We start from the raw sequence: 21,163 nt of genomic DNA, 5'->3' as shown, positions 1-21,163 counted from the left end.
GCTCTAATCCTTGCTTTATCCGATGGTGACGAGGATTTGGTTGTTTGTACTGATGCTTCGTATCGTGGGTTAGGTTGCGTGTTGATGCAACGAGGTAAAGTAATAGCTTTCACGTCTAGACAGTTGAAAGTCCATGAGAGTACTTATCCGATGCATGACTTAGAGCTAGCAGCTGTAGTGCATGCTCTTAATATATGGAGACATTATCTGTATGGTACCAAGTGTACCATATACACAGATCATAAGAGTTTAAAGTACTTCTTCGAACATAAGAAATTAAACATGAGACAGAGAAGATGGTTGGAGTTGATTAAAGGTTATGACTGCGACATTAAATACTATCCTGGTAAAGCTAATGTGGTCGCCGACGCGTTAAGTCGTAAGAATGAGGAAGTCATTGCAACAGTAAAGTCATACCAGCTGATTATGAATTCTAGTCTTTTTGAAGAAATCATCAAAGTGCAGTCTGAGGCGTTAGTAGATGAAGGGTTAGTGAAGAAAGAAAGAATATACGGCCAACAAGACGAGTTGACGGAAAACACTCATGGTGTTAAGACTATGTTTGACCGTATGTGGATTCCACGACATGGAGATCTTAGAGGTCGAATCTTAGATGAAGCTCATAAGTCAAGATACTCAATTCATCCAGGAGCTACAAAAATGTATCAATACTTGAAAAGAGACTACTGGTGGCCAGGGATGAAAAACGATGTAGTGGATTACGTTAGTAAGTGCTTAACTTGTTTACAAGTCAAAGCCAAACATCAGAAACCTTATGGGAAAATGCAACCGCTTGAGATACTTGAGTGAAAATGGGAACACATCACTATGGATTTCATAACTAAGATACCTCATACAGCTAAAAAACATGATACCAAATGGGTGATTGTGGACCGTTTGACCAAGAGTGCTCACTTTTTGCCTATACGAGAGGCTATCTCGTTAGAAACATTGGCAAGCTTGTTCATTATAGATAGTGTGGCTAAACACGGAGTACCGTTATCGATCGTGTTAGATAGAGATACTCGGTTTACTTCGAGGTTTTGGAAAAAAATCCATAAAGCTATGGGAACGAGGTTAAACATCAGTATGGCGTATCATTCTCAAACAGATAGACATTCCGAAAGGACGATCCAAACCCTTGAGAATATGCTACGTGCTTGTGTTTTAGACTTTGGTGGAAGTTGGGATGATCATCTCCATCTAGAAGAGTTCTCCTACAACAACAGTTACCATTTAAGTATTGGTATGCCACCGTTTGAGATGCCTTATGGCAGACGATGTAGAACCCCAGTGTGTTGGGGTGAGATTGGTCAGAAAGAAATGGGAAGCCTAGAGGTTGTTAAAGAGACATCTTCAAAGTTAGATCAAATTAAGGCTAGAATGAAAGCTGCCCAAGATAGGAAAAAGTCGTATGCTGATAAGCGGCGACGATCGATTGAGTTTAACGTTGGTGACAATGTGATGCTCAAGGTCTCTCCTTGGAAAGGGATTATCCATTTTAGGAAAAGAGGAAAGTTGAGTCCAAGGTACATTGGACCGTTTAAGATCTTAGATCGTGTGGTTGAAGTAGCTTATAAGATGGGTTTACCCGATAAGTTAGAAGGAATTCATTCAACCTTCCATGTTTCTCATCTGAGGAAATGTCCAGCTGATTACATGTCTCAAGTGCCATTGATGGACATCGAGGTTGATGAACAGTTGAACTATATTGAGCAACTGATAGAGATTGTTGATCTCAAGGAAAAACAGCTTCGTCACAAGATTATACCCTTGGTGACAGTCATATGGAAGCATCAAAAAGGATCAGATGACACTTAGGAAGCTGAGGATGAGATGCGCAAGTTTTACCCTAATCTGTTTAAGTAATAGTTAGGTTTCGGGGACAAAACCTTTTAAGGAAAGAAGACTTGTAACATCCTAATTATTTTTAATATTAAATAAAGAAAGTCGCGTTCAGTTATCGTGCGTTAATAATTAACTATTATCAAATAAAGAAAGAATCATGGGCTTAGATTAATTAAGGTGGGTAAAAGGGTAATGGGCTTTAGGTCCATGGGCTTTAAGGGGTATAAATACCCCCTTAAACCATTCTAAAACCCTAACTCTCGTTCCACTTTCCATAATCTCTACACACACTAAAGAACACACACATACACCTTACTATAAACGACCTAAAGAAAGAAAGGAAGGAGAAGCGAGATCGTACGTGATTATTAATAGATCTTCTTTATACAAGATAGATCCAAGGTTTAAGGTTCATAAACAAGCCAGCCGAGACCAAACGAACACGAAAAGGTATGATCTTGATCCTTAAAATTTTGTTTTCATTAATGTTTGGCCTTGAAACTTAAAACGAGAGTATATTGGATATAAACGAAACGTAAAGTTTAAAACTTGATGTTAAAATGGAACTCAACAAACTTATAAACATGTATGGCTCGCTTAAGAAAACCTTAGATCTAGTTTTGAGCATATTTAGCTCAAAGATTCAAAATTTATGATCCTTCGGGCCGAGTTTAAGCCGTAAAAGGTTAAGAGAAGGAACACGAGTTGTTACCGCACCTTAATAAAGTATAAGGGTTGTAAAAGAGTAAGATAATGTTGTCAAGGTGGTCAAACCCGTGACCCATTTTGTGCAGACCAGCCCCTATGGGTCGCATACGAGGGCCCAGACCCATTTACAATGTAACACGATCACCGAGTCCTTCAACGAATACACATAAGCGGGTCCACTGCAACAGGTGGACTCGAATTGTGCAGGTAGTCGAGTACATTAGGGTTGCACACAATTGATTAGATTACAATGGAATTCAATTCCAAGGACAAATCGATCACCTTAGGAACTCGATTACAATCGCTGAGCTCTACTAGTCGATTTCAATGTGTTTAACTACCCTAGCCTCGATTGCAAGTAACATTCGAACATAATCCGAGTTCGATTACAATGGTGGAAATCGCTTACTCAATAATAGATTACAACAAGGGTCAATCACCTGTACAAATCGATTACATTACTGCCGATTACAAGCCTTCGATTACATTGTAATCGGTCGTATTGGAGACTCGATTACAATACAGGTTCACTTACAATTGATCTCATCACATACATGTATGCCGCTTACAATGAAGCTAATCGATCCCTCTAGACTCAATTACAGGTGGGCATCGATTACATGTGATAATCGCATACACTCGCTAAGTCACTTACATTGAAGTTCGATTACAACTGATCGGTTAAATTAGGGGTAGCTCACATTAGACTGCAAGATCAAAAGACTCTCTTATAGGACCCTTAGTGGATGTTAGGTGCGCTGTCCATAACTGAACTCACATACATTGGTATCCGTTTACCCAAGATTGATTACAATGTATACGCATATATAACTCGCAAACAATCCTACTCGGTTACAATAGATATAAACTCGATCACAAAATAGATAGAAAAACTCGTTTAAAATGCCTTGGCTCACTTATAATGTAATTAACAACAATAAAGACCCGATCACATTAAGACTCGAATACATTATACTTGTATATGTATATATATATATATATAAGTACCCGTGTGTATCATATATGTATATAAATGCACGTATACACGTACCCACGTTATTGCACGTCAAAAGAATAACCTATGATGTTAATTATGGTACGAAGAAAATAATAATAAAATGATTAAAAACCTTACATTAGGGTTTGTAAGAAATAATAATAACCAAATGTAATCTAAACGAGGCCAACAGTTACACCAGAATTAGTCGTTGTGTCAGGAACACAAATAGGAAAAGTTTTAATACGTGTACCCTATATACAGTTAGCAGGGCACAATTAAAGAAGGAAATTACGATAAACGGAGAAAGAAACAGGATCCAGGTGAGTTTCTAGCCCCACTTCCTTTTTATGTTTTCCGGGGCTGTGTGCATACTCGATGTGTTTGTTGATACATTTATCCTAAGTGATAAATGTATGCCTTACGTGATTATGTGAAAAGTATGAATGATTGCTTGTCAGTACGTGAACGATATTCGGATATTGTACGTATTGTCAAGTTGTAATGTTATGTTAAATGATGATATGATGTTTATGATATATGAATGAAGGAAAATGATGTATGGTTGTATGGTAACGAAGAGGGAATCGAACCCCACTAATATTCGAGGAAAGAAGGACCGAGCCCTAATAATACTGGAGGAATGAGGGACCGAGCCCTAATAATACTGGAGGAAGGAGGGACCGAGCCCTAATAATACTCGAGGAACGAGGGACCGAGCCCTAATAATACTCAAGGAGAGTAGTGCGTAATGCTCTTTTTAAAGTAAGAAATGCAGGTAAGTAAGAATAAGATAAAAGTATGAAATTATGAATGAAAGTATATAAATATGTATGTATTGTACGTTATGTGTTTAACTAGAACTCACTCAGCGTAGCTGACTTTTAGTATGCACGCAGGTGAGTAGGATGAGACAGTTTGCTTGAGGGGAACACTTGACATTGAATAAGAGGCTGGCATTGGAAGACTCGAGACGTTTATCAGTTTATGTTTAATGTTTTATTTTTTATTTTTAAAGACAAACATGTTTGTTTAAGACAAGTTATGTAATGTTTATGAAAGCTTTTATATTCCGCGAATGTTTTTATTAACTCTGATGATTAGAACTATGTTAATGAGTAAATCCGACGTCCAAATGTGAGGCACCGGTAAGGCCTTACAAATAAGGTGAGTAATCACTCCATTTCTTTTAACTTGTTTTCCAAGCCTTTAGGGACATATACGTACTTACAATATTTACATACTATTAGTATTCACATTAGCAACCGTTAACCTTGTGTGCTATCAATTATGTGCCTACTTGATTCTTGTTAATTTGTTTATTCACATATTAGTATGATCATACGACTTTCGTAGTGGCCGGCGTCCGATCGTTGACAATGGTTTCACCGATAACTCAATTATGGTAACCAACGCCCGATTCGCATAACAATGATTTATCCCGCTCATCATTATTTGCTTTGGCTTGATTGTATATCTCATAAGGACAGTTTGCCATATTTTTCTCATATTATATAGTATTGAATTAACTAGTGTTTTACTCACTCAACCTAGTGTAGACAAAATATATCTATTTTATACGAATATGCAGGTTTTAGACTGAATTTAATGCAAGCTTTTCGAAGAGATTTAGATAATGCTTTAAGTTAGAAGAATAATATCAAGACACAATCAGTTTGCCATTTTAAAATTATTGCATGATAGTACATTGAAAGCTGTGAACAATTAGTTTGCACCCCAACATTTCTGCCTTAAGTTGGGGTGTGATAGTTAAAATTCAAATTATGATTGTGTTTTTTCCAAAATAATTGGATAAAATTGAAATTTGAATATTTATTAAGAATATAAATTTCAAAATTAAACAAATCTGGGATATAAAATTAATACCTAACAATTTGGACCAAAATATTATTACCTTAAACAATTTTTGGATTTTAATGCTTACCGAAATCTCGGTCAAACAGAGATTTCATCAAAACCTAAATCTCATTAAACCGAGTTCCCATTAAAAACCAAAAACCCAATAAAAACAAAGAACTCAAGTGTTGACCGAGAATTCATAAGTTGACCGAGAACTCATAAGTGTTGACCGAGAAGTTATAAGTGTTGTCCGATAACTCATAATTTGACCGGGAACTCATTACTAGAATCGAGAACTCATTACAAAACCGAAAACCAAAACGTTTCTAAATTAAAAATGCTACTGTTAACTAATATAATGTTTTGTAAACACTTGAAATTTGAAAACCTTTTACAAAACATAAAATCTTTACTTGAATGAATTTCGATGTGTCACTTATGCCCAAAGGTGATGTGTTACATCTACCCCTCATTCAAGTCTAATTACAAAGCTTTGTTAATTTTTCTTACATGATTTAAATGTCTCATTTCTGCCCAAAGGCGACGTGTTACATTTATATCCAACGAAGTTAACTCATGCATAATTAAAATAATTGTCTCACTTCTGTCCGAAGGTGATGTGTTACAATTGTTTTGCACACATATACTTTAATAAATTTTAATTCTGCCCAAAGGTGATTTATTTTTTGATTAAGTAGAATTTTAATTATAGACTATTAGTTTGATATTAATAATAGTCATATCAAATATTCAATAAAATATAATGATCCTCACATTCATGAACCTTCATTAATCTAATGATCATACATTTTAATATGTATTATTTTAATTTCCCATTACATTACTCACTATATGTTTCTTTTTTAAATAACTATCTCATTTAGATCATCCACTCTAATCTCAAACCCAAATGTGTTTTGCTTCATAAAGAGTTTCATTAACTTTTAGCTCATCTCTTTTTTGATTATCCTCAAGACATGACAACTCATTGCTCCTTCTAATAATAGTAATAATGAAGAAACTTAGAGCATGAAAAATGGGATGAGTCAAACATAATGTCTTTTATGATAATCAATAAAATCATGCTATCAAATAGAGTTATCCTGGATTTAATTTTTCCTAAAATTAATCTAATATCTATAAAATAATTAAAATAACTCCTAAGATGCATCCGTTCCTTGAAAATTCTAACTATAAGGTTAAATGACATTACTGAATATATCATAATGTACAATATCATGACCCATAAAATTAAGGCCTCACACATGAAAATAAGTACAATTTTCTAGTACATTACATACTAAAATTTTCAATAGTTCAATTAGGTGCCTTAAGAATAAACTATAACACTCAGAATTACCAAAGGAAAATGAGTGTTTTGTCATCAAAATATGTACAAGAAAAGAAATGTTTTGTACTGGAAAAAATAAGATGTTATTCAACTCATTACCACTAAAACCTAAAGAAGGATAATTCGAAGGTTCATAGACAAAATACAAGTTTTACTTCCATCTTTAAGTTCTCTAAGGAGAAGTCTCATTGCAAACATATGCCATTAATTAGGCATAAGCAACAAGAATATCCATAATTGAAAAGAACAACCGGCTAAAATTGATAGTTGTATAATATTAATGATAGTTAAGTATGTTAATCCTAATATTCCCATTTTCACACCCCAACCTATGGCGGAAATGCCAGGGCGTGAGCAGATTGCTCACAGCTTACAAGGTACTGTCAGGCAAATTGATTTAATGACATTATCTATTTAATTTATTTAAATAAAAAAATTACAGTTAAGTAACTCAAGTATAAATAAATTACGACAATGATCAATTAAGTTTGTATCCTAAAAGGACATCTCTACACGATCTTCATCTTGCTAAACAACCAAGCTGATAACCTGCAAATGCGTATAAAATATATTTTTGTCAACAACACATGTTGAGTGAGTAAAACACCAGTTTATGACACAATAGTAATAATATATAATAAATAAAGAAAGATGCAACTGTTCCTGTGATGATGTGAGAAAGATTAACCCTTCAGGATACACCGACAAGGATTCCTAGTTAAATATAATAATATAAATTAATTATAAATGATATAACATAATTTAAAATAAGTAACCAAAGGATTTAAAATAAGCAAAAAAGGGAGTGATTACTCACCTGATCGGATGAACGAAATACAAGTGAGGATGATGTGAGAAAGATGAACCATTCAGGATACACTGACAAGGATTCCTAGTTAAATATAATAATATAAATTAATAACATAATTTAATGATTTAAGATTTCGATGAGATTTGAGTTATAACTGGGATTAAGGATTTGACGGTCGATTTCTACGGATTATTTGTTATTATGAAAACAATATTATTAGTCATTATTTAATAATAGAATCGTTTGCTTATCCTATAATCTAATTAGTTTAAATAAATATGAATTGAATATAATATAATTATAAAATTAAATAAATAATATTTAAATAAGCAATTATAAATGAGTACATAAATAAATACAACTTGTAATATATTAAATGATTTAAAAAATATATATTTATCATTCAATTTATATCGTGGAATGCTTAACGAAAATCTAGTTTATAAATATAATTAGTACGTTTAAAAATACAGTTGTTACTATTTTTAAAGAATGATACATATATATAATATATAAAATTAATATAAGTAAATAAAAACGTCCAACTACGAGGAACTTGGATTAAAGTGTCGGGTTTTAAGTAAAAGGAATATGGTTTACTATTAAAATATACTTATAATGCATACATGTTTATATATGTGTATGTGTATATATATACACACACACACGTAAACGAAAGCTTTTAACGAGTTTTTGACAAAATACGTAACTTAATGATATCGGTCTTAACACAAAAATGTTTAGTTTGTTTTTATAATTTAGATCAAATAGTTTATAACCATTTAAAACCATTATAACAATAAAAAGAAAAACACAACCAAAACGGCCTAGGAAAGATTCGAACCCGCACCCCCTTATAATCCACGTCTTAACACACAAGAAACAGCCAGCTGTGCTACCAAGCAAGTTGGTAGAAGATTGAAAACGAATTATTAAATATACTAACTATTAAAACCCCCAAACCCACAATAAACCCCAAAATCCAAATCGAATATCTGATATACTATAGCATAATTAATGTTAGAGTTATTGAAGAGTGCATCAAAATGATCATAACGATACAATTAATTATTATAATGATGATCGCATTCTGGTGAATCATGAACAGGCCCGACGGCCATAAACGGGATCAAAACAAAGGTCTTGCAGGTTCATAGAACGTAATTAGTGTTGGGGGTTTTATTGGCGCTGGACTAAGGATTGATCATGTGTAACATCCTAAAATTTATATTAATAAATAAAAGGAATTATGTTGTTTATGGTGTGTTAATATTTAATTAAGATTAAATAAAATAAAGAGTATGGACTTGGGAAGGAAAGATGGAATAAAGGATGGGATGGGCCTTAGGTCCACGGGCTTGAGAGGGTATATATACCCCTTAAACCTCCCTAAAACCCTAAAACCCTCATTTCTATGTTTCTTATTCCCTACACACTCTAAAAAACACACATACCCCTCTTTAGTTTCGGCCGTGACCAAGGAAGAGGATCCAAGACCCAAACCGAGCTTTCATACTTGAAGATCTTGCTTATACACGCTAGATTCTTCCCGCGAGAGCTTGTGAAGCTAAACCATAGCTTTATAACTAGTAAAGGTGCGTTCTTTGTTCTTAAATGTTGTGTTTTTATGAAAGGATTTCCATGAAACTTAACCCTAGAGTAGATCGGGTGTAGATGGTTCATAAATTTACAAACTTGATGTTTAAAATGGACTTAACGAACTCATGGATAATTCCAGCTCATAAAGAACCCTAGATCTAGCCTTCGAATGTTTTAAACCCACAAAGGTTCAAGCTTTATAGATAACCGGGTTAAGTCTTGGTCGAGAACGGAAATGGAAACGGGTTACGGACGCTATAGGGCCATAATAAAGTGTTAATATCGTGAAATGTAAAGAAATGATGATAAAAGGACCGTATGCATCAGCTCCTTCGATTACATGGGATAAATTCGCATACAACACATATTATCGAATACAAGGATCGAATTCGAATACAATACACACATTCGAATACCTTGATAGATTCGAATACAAGGTATATACTCGAATACAACTAGGGACTCAATTACATTGGCCATTCGAATACAGTTATGGATTCGGTTACATTGGCCATTCGAACACAATACATAAACACGATTACATGTGTACATTCGATTGCAATACATAAACTCAGTTTCATGCAATACACTGATTCAATTACATGTATGACTCGAATATGTGAAGGTTACAGGGTTGCATATCCTAATAATATATGTGAAGGTTACATGGTTGCATACCCTAATAATATATGCGAAGGTTACATGATTGTATACCCTAGTAATATATGCGAAGGTTACATGGTTGGATACCCTAACAATATATGAGAAGGTTGCAGGGTTGCATACCCTAATAATATATGCGAAGGTTATAGGGTGTAATGCTCTTTAAAACGTAATGTATGAATATGAAATGAATAAGTTATGAATGTAACTAAGTATATAGTAAACGAAAGTACGAAAGTATGAGGTATGTACGAAAGTATGTAATTATGAATGTGTAGTATGTTGTATGATTAAATAGAACTCACTCAGTGTAGATGACTTTTAGTATGCATACATGTGAGTAGAATGAGGTGTCTAGCATGAGCGGGGCACATGATAGAACAATAAGAGGCTGGCATCTGAAGAATCTTGTTGTGTTTATGTTTATTTATATTTAATTTGAAAGACACAGATGTTTGATTAAGACAAGTTTATTAATCGTTATGAATGTTTAATGAAAGTTTTATGTTCCGCGTAAAGTTTTATTTAACTCTAATAGTTAGAACTGTGTTTATGAGTAAATCCAACGTCTAAAGTGAGGCACTGGTGATGGGGCCTTACATCAGGTGTGATTAATTTGATTATAATCAACGCTATAGTATAAAACCCAAATTGCATATAGGCGGTTTAGAAAGATAATCACTATGAATTCTTGACGGGGCCTTACAAGTTGGTATCAGAGCAAAGTTTGAGAGAATTAAGCATCCTACATGCTTAGACTCGAACAGAGAATGAGATTAAAGTAAGAAAAGAAAGAAGATGCTTGTTCAAGAAAGCCATGTGTCAGTCAAGCAAGCTAAGTAAAGGTAAGATATGTGATTAATTTCACATGTAAAGTAGAATGATGAATGAATGCTAGCTTAATTTCTTGGGATAGGAGTATATGATGATATGAACTGTTTGATTGGCTAACTGTTAGAAGTAGAACTAGCACAAGTGGACTCACAAAAAGTAGTGTATAGGACACGGAGGGTAACGTGATAAGCTAATCACAGCTGGCCACTGTTATTACTTGTTAGCCTTACTATCCTTGTACTAAATAGTTCCTTGAGTGATGATGTTTGTGTTTCCTTATAGAATATGAATGGATGGAACAAGGAAGACCGTAGGGCAAGGAGGTTGTACGGGATCTCGTGGCAGGCCACACATTGTCTGAGAACCTTCTATAAGAACAACCACTAACACCGTGGAGGAAGGAAGTGCAGCTGGTTGAAATCCGAGCAACAATGAAGGATATCAACTTGACCCTGCTGTTCAATCCGCCATTGCTCAAGTTATAGCAGCTACCATGAAGAACTTGAATCCTGAAAAGTCTGCTGAAAGTCATGCCATAACTGCTGAGAGATCTAGGAAGAATGGTAAGAAAGATGATGAGAGAGAGAAGGGTGACTCAAGTGAAGTTCGATATGTGAAGGTTGATGACATAAATAGAGGCCGAGGCGGGTGCCGAAGCTGACTGGTTTAGAAGATGCGATCACCACTCTCCAATGGATAACCGCAATGGATAAGGTTATTCGAATTAGCGAGTACCGTCCCGACCAAGCTGTGGGTTATGCTACCAAATCATTCGGGGATCAAGCAATGTACTGGTGAGAGTCGGTTGAACAGAGGAAAAGTCAGGAAGAGATTAAGGCCTTAAAATTGGATGGCCTGAAGGAGATGGTCATGAAACGATTGTGTGTGATACTGAGGTTGAAAGGGATGAGATGAAGTTTCTGAACTTGAAGGCAAGAAAGATGACACGCCATGAGTATACTACCGAATTCAACCGAATGTCTAGGATGGTGCCTGATATGGTTAACACTAAGGCCAAGAGGATCAAGTGCTATGTAAAAGGACTGCCGCAGAACGTCCGCACGCTAGTCAGGGCAAATAAACCTGCTACGTTTGACTTAGCAGTGGAACTCGCTGAGATGGTTTATGGTTCTTAGCTGTGGAAGATGTTTTGGTGGTGGAGGAAAAGAAGGATAAGAAATGGGTCAGTGCTAAACGACCCGATACTTAATTGTGGAACCCTAGAGATAAGAAATAGAAGGTGCGGGAGAAAAGATCGTGTAAGACATGTTGTAAGATGCACGGTGGTGAGTGCTAGTGGGGTGTGGGGACTGATGTTTGTAGCAAATGTGGAAAGGCACGTGGGGGAGAGTGCAGAGTTGGATCAAATGCATGTTATAAGTGTGAGAAGGTAGGGCACTATGCTCATGAGTGCAGTGAAAAAACAACATGCATCCGGTGTGTTAAGACGGGTCACATGGCCAAAGAATGTACTGAAGCTGGAGGAAGCGGGAAGAAAAATGCGGAACCATCAAGACCAAAGAACAGATCCTACATGTAGACTCAAGAATAGGCCAAGCAAATTCCAAATGTCGTGACAAGTACGTTTCTAGTAAACGGTATTTCTACCTCCGTATTTTTTGATTCGGGTGCATATAAAAGTTTTGTAGCTACGACATTTAGTAAGTTAGAAAAATGAAATGTTCCCGAGTGCCTGAGATTCTTATAGTAGAAACCGCTAGTGACACCTCGGTTAAAATAATGAAAATGCTTAAGGATTGTAAGATAGAGTTAGAGGGACGTGAGTTCCTTCTTACTTTGTATGTGATGACCTTTGGAGGGTTCGATGTCGTTTTGGGAATGGATTGGTTATCTGAGTTTGAACTCAAATAGTGTGTAAGAGTAGGATAATAAGGTTAAAGTCTTTGGATGGTAGTACGCTGACGGTTTATGGTGATAAAGAAAGTTCAGGGCTTAATGTCATTTCGATGATAAAAGCCGAAGGTTTGTTACGACGAGGGTGCGGTGTGTGACACCCGGTAATTTTCCATATACTTTAAACTTTATAATTGATCAAAATTACGTGTTATTTATATAATTTATATGAGGTATAAACCATAGTATACTTGAAATGTGGACGAGAACAGTCGTTATGCCTATAGGATTGTATAAAGTGCCGATGAGAACGGCTATATGATGAAGATAGCCCAGTAATAGTTTAGAGGTGACAAATATATCAAGCTAAATATATATCTATGATCCAATATAAGGGGTAATGGTAAGACCATGCCCAGTAATGTCCTAATTCCCTAATTAGGACCAAAACGCCATAAACATTTAAATAATGGAATATAGTCGCCGAACCGGCCAAATCAATAATACATTATATAGTGAGACGATCAAGATATGAAACTATGAAGGAATTAAAGGTATACTAGTCAAAATAATATGAAGTTAATAATTTAAACAATCCATGAAGGATTACAATATGGAGCACTATTTAACCGAATATAACTCCGGGCTAAATTTAAATATACATCATACCGGGAACCGAAATAAATACCGGGTTCCATACCATCTATAATACCTTATAGGTGACCAAATAAATTAAGAGAAGCTCATAATACCCAAGTTCAATATAAATTCCATAACTTGTTTACTCGATGATCAACTCATCCTAACAACTATCCACTTAAGACCCGAACCAAGATTGAACTTAGCACTACATTTGGACAATCAATATATTTATTAAATGACCATAATACCCTCCCTTTGCAGCCCAAAGCCGAACCCCAACTTTTCCCCATTCGGTTTTGTGATCAAGTATTAACACTAGAAATTGCCATGTATCATTCCACATATAATCATCCATCCATAAATCATACATACATCATGTTAGGGAACACAATGACGCTATAAAGTCAAGATCAAATCTCCTAAACATCCCCTATGGCCGCCCCCTATATTTTACAATATAAACCATGCTTTGACTACTCCATTCCACTTGATCTTGAAAGATGACATCCCCTAGATTTAAGGGATTATGTTTCACCTCTCCCACTTGATATATTCCAGACTTTTTGGATCAAGAAGCACCATTTACAAACACAAGAACAGAATCCCTTCCTCCCTTGTTCCTCTCTCGGCCGAAGAACAGCAGCAGGCCACCAAACAGCCGCCTCTTTGCAACCCGTTTTCTCTATAATTCTCTTAACATCTTGAACCCTATATATCGTTGGAAAGCTAGAAGAAATCCTTAAACCGTGGTAGAAAGCCTTGAACAGATCTGTGCCCGGAAAACTCGGTAAGAAGCCTTGAACCTTCAAAGGTCACTACTGGAAACTGCATTTTCCAGCAGTACCCCCCTCTCTTCTTTTGTTCATATCTCACAAACCACTTGGTATTTTTGGGTGATTCTTGTTTAGGAATCCAAGGAAACTCGCAAGGATGACGAACCACCTTTTGAACGTCCATTTCCGGCTTCGTTTCAGCACTAGGTGAGCCAAAACGTGAATTGTAACAGTTTATAGTGGCTGGAAAATCATAAATTCTGTCCAGCCACGGTCTCATCATTTTACTTGACCCTAATCCACCTATTTCATGTTATTTGAACATAATGTAGACTCTTAACATCGTGGTTAACGTCAAGGAACTTGGATCTCGTCTTAAATCGCTCAAAAACCGACATTCCCAAGGTACTAATGCCATAAAATGTTTAGTAGAAAAACATGGACTAAGCCTAAGATACGTATACATAATGAGGTGATTAGACATAAACATAAACTTGAAGTGTGTTGAAATGACATATAATTAAGGATAAATCATGTTAAGTAAAAGATATAAAGGATTTAAAGGGTGTTTAAGGAATGTTAAGGTTAATAGAACACCTAGTTAAGGTAAAAATGATCTTGAGTAGTAAAACCCACTTTTAAATAAACAAGATGATATAAATGTAAAGATGGAATTTTGGTTATGTTAAACTTTAAAAAGGGTATAACTAACGTATTAAAAACCGTATCGAGTTTGTCATAAAAGTAAAAATAATAATAGTAATAATAATAATAATAATAATAATAATAATAATAATAATAATAATAATAATAATAATAATAATAATAATAATAAAAATAGGAACACTAGTAATAAAAAAATGAAAGTATAAATGAAAGTGAACCTTAAACATAAAGTGCAACCCTTGCACCAAAACATGGAAATAAATATAACGACAATGGTACGGGTAAAAATCCAAGGTACACGTATATTCCTATATACGCAAATGAAAATAACCATGTATAATGTTATAAAAACAAAGGATGAGTATAAGAGTTATAAAAGTAAAAGATAACTATATGTTACGAAGACGAAAATACTAATAATACTTATCATATACATGAAGAAATGATATATACAATTAATACACATATATTCCTATATACGCAAATGAAAATACCCATGTATAATGTTATAAAAACAAAGGATGTGTATAAGAGTTATAAAAGTAAAAGATAACTATATGTTACGAAGACGAAAATACTAATAATACTTATCATATACATGAAGAAATGATATATACAATTAATACACATATATTCCTATATATGTGCCACAAGTATAATATAAAATACGGGTTTTTGTGATGGACATTGCGAGTAACTGGAAGGGTGGAGGTGCCGGTAGTCGGGACGTCCTGTCTAGGCTGGTAACTGAATATATCATAGATGGGCCCGTTACCTACCTGGGGACTAACGATGAGAGCTCCAAAACCTATTAGGCTAAAGCATGTCACGAACGTCATGATTACCGACGAATAATTTGTATCGAGCATTCCCTAATGCTCGGAGGATATATATATAAAGAGGATATAACGGATATACATAACAAGTATAAGACGTTGTCTAACGTCCGTATCGCTAATGTATAAAAAGTATACATATATACCGTCACCTCATAAGTATGTATCGGGCTAAGTATTAATAGTTATATATTATGTACTGAAGTGCATACGTATACGATATAATACAGGAAACTCGCCGAGTATAACGGAACATTATTCCTCATTTAAGGTGAGTCTCACAGCCCCTATTTTCACTATTTTCACTATGTTTTAAACTGTTTTCGGGGCGAGGGACACGTGTTTAAATATGTTTTATCATGGTGTATATCTTGATTTACAATGTGCGTGTACATGAGATATTTGGCGCACTCATGGTACATAAAGTCCCCGGTATATATTGTAACCATAAACTATAGGCAACTACGGGTAGTACTACTGGTCTTACCAACCCACTCGTAAGTGGTCGCGCCACTTTATAAGACGGGTGCTTAGTTTTCCGATTTATTTATTCCCTCGTGGACTCGTGGGATGTTATGTGGGGCTTTATGGTGTATATATATAGTCAAGGAATGGTTACGAACTCATGTATTCACGTTACACTGCAAGTCATGGATACTGCATTCATGACGTTATGAGAATCATATTATAAAGCATTTTATCGAGTCACAAAACTTGTGAACTCACTCAGTTTGTACTGATTAAATTATTTTACGTGTCTTTCAGGTATTTAGCTACGTGGAGAGGTCACGGTGTCTCACTACGGTTTTATGTTTAACTATGGAAATTTCATGAATGAGGATTTTATATTTTGGAGTTTTCACGGCTATTTCTCCCTTCGGCGGGACATAACTGTGAAATCTCAATATGTTATATGTAAATCTTTTTTTATGGATATTTTGTAAAACTTATATTATGAATGAAATCCTCATGTATTTTATCATATAGTTGTTTGCTTAACCGCGCTCTCGAAAAACCTTTCATGAGTCGCACACCGGTTGTTTCCGCCTATGGACCGGGTGTGACAGACTGGTATCAGAGCCATGGTTATAGCGAACTAGGATTCAACCCTGAGTCTAGGCTATAACCCCTTAGATTCCCTCATGAAAACGTTTTTCATGCATGACATGTTTTCAAAACTTGCATTACACGAGAGTGCACGTGTCTTCACGACACCTTTATCGCAACTAATGGTCTAGTATAGGAATGACCAAAATAAGGAATAGAAAAAAAAAAAAAAGCGATATTATCACTAATTAAACCTTAATCCTTTCAGCGATGGCCTTCCCGAACAATGATCCATATCATGGCCTAGCCATCACTGACTCCGACTCCGGCTCTGACTCTAACACTGATAGCAGCAGTGTCTATATGAGCGACGTTGTTCCAATTCCTGATGATCCTATAGAGATCTCCGATGACGAGCCTACCGAGGTAATCAGGCTCGATGAGGACGACAAGGTAACTTATGACGACGACGACCTTGAGGAGATGGAGGAGCTGGCTGCAGTGCCCTCCGAGGAGATACGAGCCGCCGGGCTGAAAAGGTATGCCACGGGCTCCGACGATGAGGTGCCCCGGACTATACATGAGGTAGGCGAGTCCTCACGCCCCCAAGGGCGCGCTACCTCCGATGATACAGAGGTCCCCGTACCACCGACCGCAGCAGCCGCCGAGGCTGAGAGAAAGGCCCTTGAGGAATGGCTCATGGATTGGGAGAAGAGGGTCGAGGTGTTTATGGAGAGCGTGAAAGGCAAGGCCTGTGAGACCAGTCTCCGCCTTGATAACCACTATGACTTGATCTCGGACGCAAGGATGAGAGTGCTAAAGTTGGAGCATATGGAAAGAGATGCATTGCACTTAGCTGATGTGGGAGCGAGGCGGGCCGCTGCCGCCGAACGAAGGGTGATGAAATTGGAAAATGAGGTTAAGACAGTTCAAACCTTTTTGGGAGACGTGTTTCCACCACCGCCACCACCGATGCCATGAAGCGACTATAGACTAGTATTAGCGGGTAGTAATCATATGTATGGGAAGTACTATATTACGGACTACGATCCGATCTTTTGGCAAAACGCTTGTATGTTGTAGGAGTTTGTAGTAGACTTAAACATAAACTTATGTAATCAAATCTTTTGATGTAATGAAGTTATGTTTATGATATATGAGTATGAGTATACGATGTGGTATAATGAGATGTAATAATAAAATCTATATATGCGAGTATATGATTAATAAGTATGACTATAAGCAAATATATGGGTGTGAATGTAATAAGTATCGAACCCTACAACTACTTACATACAAGCGTGATGCCAATACTAACCGATCCTTCTTATTCTCAACTTGAAGGAAAATGCCAAGGAGAAGGAACGACAGTTTACCTAATACACCTGCGCAATTACAAGAAGTCATAGCGCAAGCGATAGCCGCCTACGAAGCCAGTAGGTGCGACTCAAGTCAAGAACGAAGGAATTCCGCAAACACTGAAAATGTAGCTCCAGAGACTGGCGGTGAGGAACGAGGATGTTCCTACAAAACTTTCATGACATGCAAACCGTGGTCCTTTAAGGGAACGGAAGGAGCCATAGGAGTTATCCGTTGGATCGAGAAGACAGAATCTGTGATAGCAATCAGTGGATGCACAGAAAAAACAGAAAGTGTTGTACGTGACATGTATGTTTCAAGATGAAGCCCTATCGTGGTGGAATTTACAAGTGCAAACCCTAGGCCGAGACGTGGCCTATGGCAAGACCTGGAAAGAGTTAAAGGAGATGATGGAAAAGAAATATTGCCCAAGGACTGAGATGCAGAAGTTGGAAAATGAGTTCTGGACGCTCACCATGAAGGGAGCCGACATCACAGCATATAACATGCGATTTCACGAGCTATGCCGAATAGTTCCTCATATGGCCACCACTGAAGAAAAGAGAGTTGAAAGGTACATCTGGGGATTAGCAACAGTTATCAGGGGACCAATCACGGCCACTAGGCCTGCGACCATGGCCAAGGCTGTTGAACTAGGTCTGAGTCTGACAGAAGATGCAGTACGAGCTGGCACCCTAGGAAAGCCAACTCAGAAGGAAGCAAGCCAACCATTCTCCCAACGCGGCAACAGCCGCCATAACAATCACAAGAGGAGCTGGGCCTCTCGTAATCAAGGGTCAAGTTCCAAAGAACCCCCTGTCAAGAAACAAGAAAATGTGAAAGTGTATGCCGCCCAGACCACGGATCAACCACGGAAGACGTATAGCGGGTCAAACCCGTGGTGTGACAAATGCAAGTATTATCATGTTGGTGACTGCTCAAGTATTGTGTGTAAGCATTGTCACAAGAGAGGGCATGTGGAAGCTACGTGTAGAATTAAGAATGGTGCAGTAGTTGTGAAGCAAGAACCGGGGAAAACGACACCACGAGCTTGTTATGGGTGCGGAAATACGGGTCATTTTATCAAGAACTGTCCGCAGATGAAGAATACAGCTCAAGCTAGGGCTTTTGTTATCGGGGCGGGTGAAGCTAAGGAAGACCCAAATGTCGTCACTGGTATGTTCCTACTTAACAACCACTATGCGTCTGTGCTATTTGATACTGGTGCGGATTTAAGTTTTATATCCACCGAATTTAAAGACCTACTTGGTTTAGCACCTAGTAAATTAGCAACGCCCTATACTATAGAATTAGCTAATGGCAAACAGTTACGATCAGACGATATAGTGGAAAGTTGCGTACTAGTGATGGGAGAACATGAATTTAACGTAAATCTGTTGCCGATAGATTTAGGAAGTTTTGAAAATAACCATGTATAATGTTATAAAAACAAAGGATGAGTATAAGAGTTATAAAAGTAAAAGATAACTATATGTTACGAAGACGAAAATACTAATAATACTTATCATATACATGAAGAAATGATATATACAATTAATACACATATATTCCTATATACGCAAATGAAAATACCCATGTATAATGTTATAAAAACAAAGGATGTGTATAAGAGTTATAAAAGTAAAAGATAACTATATGTTACGAAGACGAAAATACTAATAATACTTATCATATACATGAAGAAATGATATATACAATTAATACACATATATTCCTATATATGTGCCACAAGTATAATATAAAATACGGGTTTTTGTGATGGACATTGCGAGTAACTGGAAGGGTGGAGGTGCCGGTAGTCGGGACGTCCTGTCTAGGCTGGTAACTGAATATATCATAGATGGGCCCGTTACCTACCTGGGGACTAACGATGAGAGCTCCAAAACCTATTAGGCTAAAGCATGTCACGAACGTCATGATTACCGACGAATAATTTGTATCGAGCATTCCCTAATGCTCGGAGTATATATATATAAAGAGGATATAACGGATATACATAACAAGTATAAGACGTTGTCTAACGTCCGTATCGCTAATGTATAAAAAGTATACATATATACCGTCACCTCATAAGTATGTATCGGGCTAAGTATTAATAGTTATATATTATGTACTGAAGTGCATACGTATACGATATAATACAGGAAACTCGCCGAGTATAACGGAACATTATTCCTCATTTAAGGTGAGTCTCACAGCCCCTATTTTCACTATTTTCACTATGTTTTAAACTGTTTTCGGGGCGAGGGACACGTGTTTAAATATGTTTTATCATGGTGTATATCTTGATTTACAATGTGCGTGTACATGAGATATTTGGCGCGCTCATGGTACATAAAGTCCCCGGTATATATTGTAACCATAAACTATAGGCAACTACAGCCGAGGAACTCTACGGGTAGTACTACTGGTCTGACCAACCCACTCGTAAGTGGTCGCGCCACTTTATAAGACGGGTGCTTAGTTTTCCGATTTATTTATTCCCTCGTGGACTCGTGGGATGTTATGTGGGGCTTTATGGTGTATATATATAGTCAAGGAATGGTTACGAACTCATGTATTCACGTTACACTGCAAGTCATGGATACTGCATTCATGACGTTATGAGAATCATATTATAAAGCATTTTATCGAGTCACAAAACTTGTGAACTCACTCAGTTTGTACTGATTAAATTATTTTACGTGTCTTTCAGGTATTTAGCTACGTGGAGAGGTCACGGTGTCTCACTACGGTTTTATGTTTAACTATGGAAATTTCATGAATGAGGATTTTATATTTTGGAGTTTTCACGGCTATTTCTCCCTTCGGCGGGACATAACTGTGAAATCTCAATATGTTATATGTAAATCTTTTTTTATGGATATTTTGTAAAACTTATATTATGAATGAAATCCTCATGTATTTTATCATATAGTTGTTTGCTTAACCGCGCTCTCGAAAAACCTTTCATGAGTCGCACACCGGTTGTTTCCGCCTATGGACCGGGTGTGACAGACTGGTATCAGAGCCATGGTTATAGCGAACTAGGATTCAACCCTGAGTCTAGGCTATAACCCCTTAGATTCCCTCATGAAAACGTTTTTCATGCATGACATGTTTTCAAAACTTGCATTACACGAGAGTGCACGTGTCTTCACGACACCTTTATCGCAACTAATGGTCTAGTATAGGAATGACCAAAATAAGGAATAGAAAAAAAAAAAAGCGATATTATCACTAATTAAACCTTAATCCTTTCAGCGATGGCCTTCCCGAACAATGATCCATATCATGGCCTAGCCATCACTGACT

The sequence above is a fragment of the Bidens hawaiensis genome, unplaced genomic scaffold, assembly GCF_021521415.1.
Source record: "Bidens hawaiensis isolate Kalapana, Puna unplaced genomic scaffold, B.hawaiensis_p1.1 tig00001647_1, whole genome shotgun sequence".
NCBI lineage: Eukaryota > Viridiplantae > Streptophyta > Magnoliopsida > Asterales > Asteraceae > Bidens > Bidens hawaiensis.
The sequence above is the reverse complement of the archived record's forward strand: the minus strand, read 5'-3'. Positions refer to the sequence as shown.